Source organism: Henckelia pumila, chromosome 1 (genome assembly GCF_033568475.1).
Source record: "Henckelia pumila isolate YLH828 chromosome 1, ASM3356847v2, whole genome shotgun sequence".
NCBI classification, from domain to species: Eukaryota; Viridiplantae; Streptophyta; class Magnoliopsida; order Lamiales; family Gesneriaceae; genus Henckelia; species Henckelia pumila.
The window spans coordinates 3,857,731-3,868,545 of record NC_133120.1 but is presented as its reverse complement, the minus strand read 5'-3'; the positions used below and the strand labels follow the sequence as shown (position 1 = coordinate 3,868,545).

At 38.4% G+C, this 10,815-nt stretch overlaps 1 non-coding gene across 1 annotated transcript; it reads right to left on the bottom strand.

The window, feature by feature from the left end:
- Positions 1 to 1,847: 1,847 nt before the first annotated feature.
- On the bottom strand, positions 1,848 to 1,953 carry LOC140876792 (small nucleolar RNA R71). Its single transcript, XR_012149025.1, has one exon. It is a non-coding gene; the product is annotated as a small nucleolar RNA R71 (small nucleolar RNA).
- Positions 1,954 to 10,815: the final 8,862 nt, after the last annotated feature.

Below are 10,815 nucleotides of genomic sequence, written 5' to 3'. Positions count from 1 at the left end.
GCTAATTTCGAGGTCCAGGCGCACCTGCGCCGTTATTGAGGATTTGAAGAAGAGAAGTCGAGCTTGAGGCGCGCCCGTGCTGTTCCTTGGCGCGCCCGCGCCCGCGCCGCTGAAGAAAGTGTTGAAGAGTGTTTCTGCGAAATAAAGGCGCGCCCGCCCTGTTCCCTGCGCGCCCGCGCCGTCGTCTGTTAGGAGATTTAGAGTCCGATTATTTATGGAAACTTTGGGGTTTGTCTTGAGATTATTTTGAACGATTCTTAGGTCATATAAAAGGGATTTTTCTGAGTCATAGAGCTATCTATCAGCCGCCAATACACACAATATTCTTGAGAGAACTTTTGTGAGTTTTTGGGATCAAGAATTGAAAATTGCTTGGAACGAAGACGAAAACTTTTCGACCGGACACGAAAGAAAGACTACGGCTTTTTTATTTATTTTCATTTATTTTCTTTTGATTGTTGAGTTATGTTTGAGACTTTGAACATGATTTGGTTTTTTATGAATTTGAGCATGAACTAAACTTTTCTAGTCTAGAGGTTGACGTAGCTTGGTTGAGACATATTCATGAATCTTTGATTTTAAAAAATTGAATTTCTATATTAATTGTGTTTCTAGAATTGAATGTCTTCTTAATTTACTGGCCATAAATTGAGTTGTTATATTTACTTAGAATCCGGCACTCGGGAGAGGGGATTTTGAGTAGGATCAATAGAAACCACACTGTTAATTGTTTATATAGCTCGGAAGAGTATATAACGTTAATAGAACCTTTAAGGAACATCGTTTTAAAAATATCACTGCATCTAGATTTTTAATAGGGATATTGAAATCAAACTGTTGTTGATACACTCTATTTGTTGCTCGGGAGAGGGGAATAGAATAATTTAAGTGTTCTTGGTTATTAATTGAAAGAAACTCATAAAATAGATTATTTAGGATTGAATATTGTCGAGACCAAGTGAAATCAAAACCTCTGGACTATTTTTCTCTGATTGATAATTTCTCAGAATTTGTGTGTGAGTGAGCTTGATAATTCTTCACTATTTATTTAAGTTTTCAGCAAATTTCCAACGTTTGATTTTCTAGATAAAATTTAGACTATTTTAATTACAAGTATTGAATATTTTCAAATTACTCCTTGTGGGATCGGCACTCTATCTTTCACTATATTAAAAATTGACACTCGTACGCTTGCGAGTATTTTTCACAACAAGTTTTTAGCGTCGTTGCCGGGGAGTAATTTTTGATTTTGTTTAGTCTTGTTACCAATTAGTCTAACTTTTAATTTAGATTTTTTATTTCATCTTATTTTAAGTACTAATTAATTTCTTTTTATTTTAAATTGCAGTCTATGCGACGATCTCAAAGTGCGAATTCTCTATTATTTGATTCGGAGATCGAGCGCACTGTACGTGCTTTAAGAAGGATTAGAAGAGAAGATTTAAGGAACATGGCTGAAGAAGAAGCACAACAAGCTCCTCTGGTGCCAATCAGAGATCACTTCAGGTCGACGATCCAGACTCACTATTCTGGAATCGCTCGAGGGACTATAAATGCCAGCAACTTTGAATTGAAGCCGACATTAATCAACATGGTTCAGCAGAACCAATTCAATGGAGGCGCCACAGCTGATCCTCACTTGCACTTGCGCACCTTTTTAGAGATTACTGATACGGTAAAAATAAATGGTGTTTCTGAGGATATAATACGTTTACGCTTGTTTCCTTTTTCTCTCAGGGACAAGTCACAGAGCTGGTTGCAGTCATTGCCGCTAGGAAGCATAACAACTTGGGAGGGCATGGCTGTGAAATTTTTAGAGAAGTTCTTTCCACCATCCAAGGCAACCCAACTGAAGATTGAGATCAGTACCTTTCAACAGCATGATTCAGAACATCTATATGAGGCATGGGAAAGGTACAAAGATTTGTTAAGGCATTGTCCTAATCATAATTTTGCAGATTGGGAAGAAATAGAGTTTTTCTACAATGGGTTGAATACGCCCACAAGGATGCCTGTGGATTCTACTGCTGGAGGTACTATCTTTGCCAAGGACCCCATTCAGGCCTATGATATGATGGAACAAATGACTATCAATAGTTATCAATGGCTGTCTGAACGTATGAGAGTCAAGAAGGGAGTGTACAGTGTGGATCCTCTCACATCCATCACTGCACAGCTGTCTGCGTTGAGTACACAAGTTGCTTCTCTGAATAAGGTGAATATCGCAGAACCTGCAGGTGTGTCAGTTTCCATAGAAGAATCTCATCCACCTGAGGAAGCTTAATATATCAATCCTAGAGGCTATGGAAATTATCGAGGTAACCTTCCACCCAATACTTATCATCCTGGCTTACGTAACCATGAAAATTTTTCTTATGCCAACAACAAAAATGTGTTGAAACCCCCTCCGGGATTCAATACAAATCAAGGTGAAGGTAAAGCTTCTTTGGAGCATGTTGTGTCTACATTTGTTACGGAATCTAACAAGCGGATGTCGAGGACTGAAACTCGAATGGACAGCATGGAGACACATATGTGCAGTTTGGGGGCTATTATGAAATCTAGGGAAACACAGATTGGGCAGCTTGCACATGCGTTGAAGGATCAAAATCGAGGACAGTTTCTCAGCAATACTGAAGTAAATCCAAAAGAACAGTGAAAAGCAGTTGAGTTAAGAAATGGGAAGAAGTTAGAAGCTAAAGAGCAGAGAAAAGCCAAGGAAGTTGAAGAACCAGTGGTTGAAGAAATCATGGTTGAAGAGCCCAAGAAAGAATCTGAAGCAAAACCGATGTATAAGCCACAGCTTCCTTACCCTCAGCGATTCAAGAAGAAGACACTTGATGAACAGTTTTCCAAGTTCCTAGACATCTTCAAGAAGATACACATTAATATTCCGTTTGCAGATTCCTTGGAACAAATGCCCAACTATGCCAAGTTTATCAAAGATGTGATGTCTAAGAAGAAGAGGTTGCAAGACAATGAAGTGGTGAATCTGACAGAAGAGTGTAGCGCAATCCTGCAGAAAAAGTTGCCACAAAAGCTTAAGGATCAAGGGAGTTTCACTATCCCTTGTTTTATTGGTGGTTCTAAGGTAAATAGAGCTTTATGTGATTTAGGAGCAAGTATAAATTTAATGCCTTTTTCTGTTTACATAACCTTGGAACTTGGAGAAGTCAGGGCGACCACCATAACATTACAGCTGGCTGATCGGAGTATCACATATCCACGGGGTATTGTGGAGGATGTTTTGGTGAAGGTCGACAAGTTTATATTTTCAGCAGACTTCATGATTTTAGACATGGATGAAGATGAATAAACTCCTTTGATCTTTGGGAGACCTTTTCTAGCTACTGCACGCGCACTGATCGATGTCCACAAGGGAGAGCTCACACTCCGAGTTGGTGGTGAAGCTATGATTTTTAATATTTATCACACCATGAGGGGACCAAACGAGGTAAGTACATGTAAAAGTATTGAAATTGTTGATTCTCATAAATCTTTTTCATGTGCAGGAATTACTGATCCACTCGAAAGATGTTTAGTGGCGGATGAGGTATTTGATAAGGACGAGGATTGGGAGCTACATGAAGAAAAATCATTCCTTGACAGCGATCCTAAAGAAAAAATGGTGAGTACTAAGGAATCTGAAGCATTGGAAAATAGTGCGCCAGAGGTATCCACTGAAACTCATGATCTGAAAGAATTGCCTGCGCATTTATGTTATGAATTCCTTGGTGAAAATTCTACTTGTCCTGTTATTATCTCTTCTCACCTGTCTGCTGTAGCAAAAGATAAGTTGTTGCGAGTTTTGAGAAATTTTAAAACTGCTCTAGGATGGTCAATTTCTGACATTAAGGGTATTAGTCCAACAATTTGCATACATAAAATTTTGATGGAAGAGTCTTATACCCCTTATGTTGATCATCAGAGGCGGTTGAATCCCGCCATGAAAGAAGTAGTTAAGAAAGAAGTTTTAAAGTTGTTGAATGCAGGAGTGATTTATGCTATTTCTGACAGTAGTTGGGTATATCCTGTTCAAGTTGTGCCTAAGAAGGGTGGGATTACCGTGGTTAAAAACAAAAATAATGAGTTAATCTCCACACGTACAGTAACTGGCTGACGAGTTTGTATAGATTATAGGAAGTTGAATAAAGCTACTCGTAAGGATCATTTTCCACTTCCTTTCATTGATCAAATGCTTGATAGACTTGCTGATTATTGCTATTAGTGCTTCTTAAATGGTTATTCAGGTTATAATCAAATTGCTATCGCACTGGAGGATCAGGAGAAGACTACTTTTACGTGTCCCTATGGCATGTTTACTTTCAGGAGGATTCCGTTTGGACTGTGTAATGCACCTGCGACTTTTCAGCGGTGTATGATGGCGATTTTTGCAGATATGGTGGAGGAAGTGATGGAAGTTTTTATGGATGACTTTTCCGTTTTTGGTTCCTCTTTTGATCATTTCTTGCATAATCTGTCTCTTGTTTTGCAGAGGTGCCAGGAAAAGAATTTAGTTCTAAATTGGGAAAAATGTCACTTTATGGTTCAAGAGGGCATTGTCCTTGGACATAAAGTGTCATCAAATGGGTTAGAGGTGGATCGAGCCAAAGTGGTTGCCATTGAGAAGTTTTCACCTCCAAAGAATATCAAGGATTTCTGTAAAATTACAAAACCCCTGTGTAATTTGCTTGAAAAAGATTCTACATTTATGTTTGATGATGATTGTTTGCAGGCCTTCGAGAAGATCAAGACGGCGTTGATCACAACACCCATCATGATTGTGCCGGAATGGAAGGAGCCCTTTGAATTTATGTGCGATGCTAGTGACTATGCAGTCGGTGCTGTATTAGGTGAAAGAGTGGGTGCCCGGTGAGCCAACTTGTGGCTAAGGGCTTTGATGACTCTTTGTATAAACAATCTTTTGTTTAATATAATTTACACTTTTATTAATGACAATGACTTTATCTTTCTTCATATTGTTATATTGTGATATACTATTGTTGTTTTGATAAAGACCTTGAATATACTATAGTGTATGTAAAATGTGGTAGAACATGGGGATGTCTATCATGAAACACATCTTATAGTCACTGTATATTCTAAACTGTTCCTAGTCGATTGAGCCGTCCGATAATAAGGATAAGGATCGCTCGAGTTTGAGACTAGCATTTGCGATGCAGAGTACCACGTTTCATTGGTAAGGAACATGGAGATGTTCGAAGCATGCAAATGATCGAACTACCCTATCCGGACTTTCCAAGTGGTTATCACTTATCGAGTGGATAAAGTCCGCGGTTTTGGTTGTACACCATTAGTCCTTACTACTTGAAACATCATTGAGACTCTATATGCTAGTACTGTGCTTTGACTCGTTTACCGACTCTATTGGGGTCATCAGGTGTCGGGATTGGGTACAGTTACAACACATATAGGAGTCGATGCTTTGTTGTCAAGGATTCACCACATACTTGCGAGTGTGGATATCCTATGCGATCTGAGAAGATATTAGTGTGACGAATCTCTGGCCAGAGTACATGATGTGTTTTAAGAAATGGTTTCTTAGTAACACATGCGATGTCACTATTTGATCTTCAAGATGTATTGCATAGTTATCGAATCTCGAACGACTCTCGATATACCAATGGTTGTTGATTCGATCGGGATATTTGGATGAAGGGACCGTACTGTACGCTAACCAAAATCTATTGGTTCTTGCAGGCACTATCAGTGATACCTAGGGAATCATGGGGCGATGTTGCTAGGCGCTCTTACCATGATTCGATGGGCAAGTCGGAAATTGTTGTTCCGAGTCACAAGGAGTTGTGAGCCCACGGCTAGCTGTATCCCTGAACCATTGAGGGTCACACAGAGTAATTTATTTTTAATTCCCGTTGAGATAGTTAAATTTAAAGAGTTAAATTTAATGAACAAAGAATTATGAGTAGAGGAGTAAGATTTCCTAAAATGACATAGGGATGGGCATTTTTGGAAATCACTGAATTCGGATTCAAAAAAATTTATCTTGACTTTAAAAGGTGCAGAAATGGTTTCTGTGCACATTGGTGAAATCGGTTTATCAATCGGAGTCACGATGAATTTTATATTAATTTCTGAACATGCGGGCTTTGCTTGTCGGGCTTGAACTTATGACTAATGGGCCCTAAGCTGTTAGTGGCCTACATTATAAATAAGTTATTGCAGTACAGAAATTACACACAACAGGTCACAATTTTCGAAAACCCTAGTATTTTTCTCTCAATAGTGGCCGCCCCCTTTCTCCCCTCTGCTTGGAAAATCCAGTCTGTGAATTTTGATTTTCGTTCTGGTTTAACGGATCAAATTCGTTAATCTCTTCGTAGAAACTTCTGATAGATTTTCTAGTGCAATCTATCAGAGGGATTAAATATCCGTTCGTGGACCTGATTGAAGAACAGTTCGTCCATCAGTTCCAGGGATATACAACAAGAGCAGAGCAATCTGCTGGTGTCCATAATCTCGCTTCGAGATTGGAGGTAAAAAAATTTATAATCGTTATTTAATTTTTACACAGACACAATTTAATCGTAAGGTTGATACCCATTATGGAATCGTTCCATATAAAATTTTTAAACTTCCGCTGCACCGGGTATCAATTCTGATTGATCTGATCGCCGTTCTCCAACAGTGGTATCAGAGCAAGGTTGCTCAGATCAAGCGATTAAATTAATCGATTGTACAAAAAATTTTGAGCCTCGGTTTTTTAAACAAAATAAATATTTTAAAAATAAAAAAAAAAAAATTTCGGGCAATAACCCGGGCAGCGATCGTCGCTGCCCTAGGGGAAGCCGGGCTGCCCGGCCCGACCCCATTAGGGCGCGGGCAGCCCGGGAATGTCCCGGGCGGCCCGCGGAAAAATTATTTTTTTTTTTAATTTTAAATTAAATTTTAATATGTTAAAATTCTATTTTTAGTCCGATCGAAAATTTTTTTTGATTGGTCCACGAGGCGTCGGATCGAATTGTTCGAGTCCGAAAATTTTAAAATTGATTTTTGGATAAATTTGAATTTTTGGAAAATTTAAATATTTTATCCGTTAAATTGAATTTTGAAATTAATTATTTTTGGTACAATTGATGGTAAGATATGATCTTATGGAAATATTGAGTAAAATATGATTTTATGTATAAAATTGGATTTTATAGATAAAATATGATTTTATTTGATAAAAAGATAAAATATGATTTTGTATGTAAAATAAGATTTTATATATGAAATATGATTTTATCCTTTTAAATTTAAATTGCCATTGCATGTTATCCAATAAATTAATTTTGAATTAAATGTTATTGGATAAGGATGATCGATTGCCATGACCAATTTTGTAGGTGTATGTTAGAAATTTACATTTGTTTTTATTGTTGTTAGAATTATTAATGGGCCTGGTTTATGGCCCAATATGAATTGTCATATGTAATAAAAGTGGGCTTGGTTTATGGCCCGTTCCCACCCCTTAAAAATGTATCCTCTACTTGTCATTGTTATTTATTGTAAATACATTAGATTTAGTGGGAGATCAAGATTTGAAGATGGAGGTGGGCCCAGCAGACAATAAAGACAGAAGAAATGTAAATTGGAAGCAAAATGTAATAGGATTGCATTGCATACTGCATATTACCTAGGATTGGACTAAGACTCGTGATTGGAAACCACGGGTCGATTAGAAATGGAATCGATCATCCTATATAATATATGATATTATTGTTGTATGCATGTTTTAGAAAAAATTGTGTGAATCCGACAAGCATACAAAAATTTTAAAAATGATGAGACAAATTTTCAAAATTAAAATCCCTCATTTTAAATATGATTTAAAATTGATATCAAGATAAATAAAGAAAATTTAAATTTGTTTAAATGTTCCTACCTTCCATCAACGATCAATGTATGAGATGCTACCCGCGGATACGGTCCGGCTCATATTATTGGGGGGGCCCGTTCGTCGGAAAGCTGTACATTGGATCGACACATGTTGTAAGTTGGGTGGAACTCCCATGGGATCGGCTCATATTATTGGGGGATCCACATGGCGACCGTTCATCACAACTTAATATTGATGGGTCATCTTGACATGTCACAATAATCGGCGTCATATTATTGGGCCCTTATTGGACATGAGGTAAACACGTGGAGGTTGCTTTGGAAGCAATTGGGCTCTACCTTTTGAAAATTATGGTTGGCTGATATTATTCGGGACCATAGTTTGTCAATTGGACTACATGTTCTCACTAAGAAAAACAGTTTCCCGTTTTCACTAGAGGGTAGTGAAATCGTTAAAATAGTGGGAGTGAGATTCATAAAATAAATTTCGCCTATTTTATGTCTTAGTAAATTGCTTAAACAATCACTGATATTTGTCTGTTTCTTTTCAGTATTTCATAAAGATGAATTCGCGTAATCCACTTTTCTCGATCCTCGAACAAAATAAGTTGACTGGCGCAAACTATACGGAATGGTTCCGTAAGTTGAAGATTGTCTTGACTTCGGAGAAGATGCTCTACGTGTTAGAAAAGAATCTTCCGAAGGAAGCACCAGCTGACATAAGTCTGGAAGAGTTAGCCAAACTTGATACATGGTGGGACCATGATATCAAGGCCAAATGCTATATGCAAGCCTCGATGTCTGATGAACTCCAGAGGCGATTTGAGGACACCGTGAATGCTGCTGACATTCACGTACAACTCAAGGAACTTTTTGGGGCTCAATCGAGGGCTGAAAGGTTCGCTACTGTAAAGGAGCTAATGACGTGTCGCATGCGTGAAGGGACTTCGGTCCGTGATCATGGGGTATGAGTGATTTGGCTCATACAGAAGTTGGTAACCCTTGATTTGGTGTTGGAGCATGAACTCAACGTGGACTTACTACTTCTGTCTCTTCCTTCTTCGTTTGACGGATTTGTGGTGAATTTCAATATGAACAAGATAGAGGCCTCCGTTGAAGAGATGGTCAATATGCTTGTGACATATGAATCCACATTAAAGAAGGATAAACCGGCTTTCTTGGTGGGCTCCTCTTCTTCTGCTAAGAAGGGGCCAAGTACAAAGGGTAAGAAACGTTCTGCCCCACCCAAGAAAATCGAACCCGAGAAGAAGTACAAGACAAAGGCTTCAAACATGGAAAAGTCCAAGGATGTTTGCCATTACTGCAAAAAGCCCGGTCATTGGAAGCGTAAATGCAAGGAATATCTAGAGCAGTTGCGAACTGCAAAGGGTATGTTCTATATTGAAATAAATGTTTCACTTAATACTACTTCTTGGGTATTGGATACCGGATGTGGATCTCACATTTGCAATGATTTGCAGGTGATGACAAGAAGTCGCAGGCTTAGAATGGGTGAGACCCAGCTGAGGCTCGGAAATGGTTCCAGAGTTGAAGCTAAAGCTGTGGGAGATGTTTATTTATTTTTGCAGAACGGTTTTAAGTTACTTTTAAGAGATGTTTTATTTGTTCCGGATTTGATTAAAAACATTATTTATGTTTCTATGCTTGATAGAGATGGTTATTCTTGCAATTTTGTGAATGAGATTTGCAATATTTACAAGAATGAAAGTTTGATTGGAAATGGACAACTTGAAAACGATCTATACAACTTAAAACTAAAAGACGTTCCAATAAATTATGTTGATAAACCGGCAATAACAAACAAAAGAAAAATCGATAGCCAAAACCCGGCAAACCTTTGACACGCTAGGCTAGGTCATATTTCCTCAAGGAGGATGAACAAGCTAGTGGGAGAGGGCATGTTTGATATGTCTGATATTAACTCTCTACCTACTTGTGAATCCTGCCTAAAAGGAAAAATGACTAAATCTCCTTTTAAGGGGAAACCTGAGCGTAGTCAAAATCTGTTGGATTTGATACATACAGATGTTTGTGGTCCATTTAGAGTTGGTACTCAATATGGCCACACCTACTTCATTACCTTTACTGATGATTATTCGAGGTATGGGTATTTATATTTAATGAAATATAAGTCTGAAGCATTTGAAAAGTTCAAAGAATTCAAGACTGAAGTAGAAAACAAGCTAGGTAAAAGTATTAAAGCACTTCGATCGGATCGAGGTGGAGAATACTTAAGTACCGAGTTTTTGGACTATCTAAAAGAGAATGGGATTCTCTCTCAGTGGACTCCTCCTATGACACCACAACTTAATGGTGTATCGGAGCGTCGTAATCGAACTTTGGTTGACATGGTTCGGTCCATGATGAGCTTCACTGAGCTTCCACCTTCGTTTTGGGGCTATGCGCTTGAAACGGCAGTATTGTTGTTGAACAACGTCCACACTAAAGCAGTGGACAAAACACCATACGAGTTATGGAATGGCAAAGCTCCTAAGTATTCGTACTTGAGGATTTGGGGATGTCCTGCTTATGTGAAGCGGACAGTGGGAGATAAGTTGGATAGTCGATCCAGCTTATGTTATTTTGTAGGGTATCCGAAGAATTCAATCGGATATTATTTCTATTATCCTGCTGAAACAAAGGTGTTTGTTTCAAGGAATGCCACCTTCTTGGAGAAGGAGTTCTTATTGGATAAGAAAGGCGAGATGATGGAACTCGAAGAAATTCGAGAAGAACCCGAAATACAAAATAACAATCCTACACCTCAGGAACCATTGATAGACACGCCTGTACCTAGAAGATCCGAGAGGACTTCTAGACCTCCTATTCGATATGGTCTTCTTCTTGAAGGGGATCAAGATGAACCCGATGTTGGATGTGATCCAAGAAACTTCAAGGAAGCAATTTCTGATGCGGATTCAAATTTATGGCTTG